Source organism: Cicer arietinum, chromosome 4 (assembly GCF_000331145.2).
Source record: "Cicer arietinum cultivar CDC Frontier isolate Library 1 chromosome 4, Cicar.CDCFrontier_v2.0, whole genome shotgun sequence".
Lineage (NCBI taxonomy): Eukaryota > Viridiplantae > Streptophyta > Magnoliopsida > Fabales > Fabaceae > Cicer > Cicer arietinum.
The window spans coordinates 17,676,297-17,678,529 of NC_021163.2; positions in this window are offsets into that span (position 1 = coordinate 17,676,297).

Below are 2,233 nucleotides of genomic sequence, written 5' to 3' on the forward strand. Positions count from 1 at the left end.
ATCGGTAAAGACGAAGATACAGAAACGGCAGAAGATCGGCATAATCGAAGAAGATCGGCAAACGAAGAAAACGGCAGAAGAAGAGAAGAAGATGGAATGGTGGAGAACAAGATGGAGAAGAGAGAGAAGAGGGAATGAGAAAAAAAGGGTTTATGAGGAATAGAATGAAAATCACTAAAATGACTAAAATGTCCCTAAGTATATATACGTCTTTATGCTTGTATACGTATACGGTATATGTGTTTGTATATGTGTTTAAAGATGTGTTTAAATAACATTTCTCAAAATAGAAACCCTAAAAATAAAAAATCCCAAACGGAGAAGCAAAAATAGAAACCCTAAATCAATAACGAAAAACCCTAATGATATGGAAAAGTAAACTTACAATGACGAAGATACAGAAACTGCAGAAGATCGGCAGAATGGAAGAAGATCGGTAAAGACGAAGATACAGAAACGGCAGAAGATCGGCATAATCGAAGAAGATCGGCAAACGAAGAAAACGGCAGAAGAAGAGAAGAAGATGGAATGGTGGAGAACAAGATGGAGAAGAGAGAGAAGAGAGAATGAGAAAAAAAGGGTTGATGAGGAATAGAATGAAAATCACTAAAATGACTAAAATGTCCCTAAGTATATATACGTCTTTATGCTTGTATACGTATACGGGATACGTATACGGTATATGTGTTTGTATATGTGTTTAAAGATGTGTTTAAATAACATTTCTCAAAATAGAAACCCTAAAAATAAAAAATCCCAAATGGAGAAGCAAAAATAGAAACCCTAAATCAATAACGAAAAACCCTAATGATATGGAAAAGTAAACTTACAATGAGGAAGATACAGAAACGGCAGAAGATCGGCATAATCGAAGAAGATCGGCAAAGACGAAGATACAGAAACGGCAGAAGATCGGCATAATCGAAGAAGATCGGCAAACGAAGAAAACGGCAGAAGAAGAGAAAAAGATGGAATGGTGGGGAACAAGATGGAGAAGAGAGAGAAGAGGGAATGAGAAAAAAAGGGTTTATGAGGAATAGAATGAAAATCACTAAAATGGCTAAAATGTCCCTAAGTATATATACGTCTTTATGCTTGTATACGTATACGGTATACGTATACGGTATATGTGTTTAAAGATGTGTTTAAATAACATTTCTCAAAATAGAAACCCTAAAAATAAAAAATCCCAAACGGAGAAGCAAAAATAGAAACCCTAAATCAATAACGAAAAACCCTAATGATATGGAAAAGTAAACTTACAATGACGAAGATACAGAAACGGCAGAAGATCGGCATAATCGAAGAAGATCGGCAAACGAAGAAAACGGCAGAAGAAGAGAAGAAGATGGAATGGTGGAGAACAAGATGGAGAAGAGAGAGAAGAGAGAATGAGAAAAAAAGGGTTTATGAGGAATAGAATGAAAATCACTAAAATGACTAAAATGTCCCTAAGTATATATACGTCTTTATGCTTGTATACGTATACGGTATATGTGTTTGAATATGTGTTTAAGGATGTGTTTAAATAATATTTCTCAAAATAGAAACCCTAAAAATAAAAAATCCCAAACGGAGAAGCAAAAATAGAAACCCTAAATCAATAACGAAAAACCCTAATGATATGGAAAAGTAAACTTACAATGACGAAGATACAGAAACGGCAGAAGATCGGCATAATCGAAGAAGATCGGCAAACGAAGAAAACGGCAGAAGAAGAGAAGAAGATGAAATGGTGGAGAACAAGATGGAGAAGAGAGAGAAGAGAGAATGAGAAAAAAAGGGTTTATGAGGAATAGAATGAAAATCACTAAAATGACTAAAATGTCCCTAAGTATATATACGTCTTTATGCTTGTATACGTATACGGTATACGTATACGGTATATGTGTTTAAAGATGTGTTTAAATAACATTTCTCAAAATAGAAACCCTAAAAATAAAAAATCCCAAACGGAGAAGCAAAAATAGAAACCCTAAATCAATAACGAAAAACCCTAATGATATGGAAAAGTAAACTTACAATGACGAAGATACAGAAACGGCAGAAGATCGGCATAATCGAAGAAGATCGGCAAACGAAGAAAACGGCAGAAGAAGAGAAGAAGATGGAATGGTGGAGAACAAGATGGAGAAGAGAGAGAAGAGAGAATGAGAAAAAAAGGGTTGATGAGGAATAGAATGCAAATCACTAAAATGACTAAAACGTCCCTAAGTATATATAAGTCTTTATG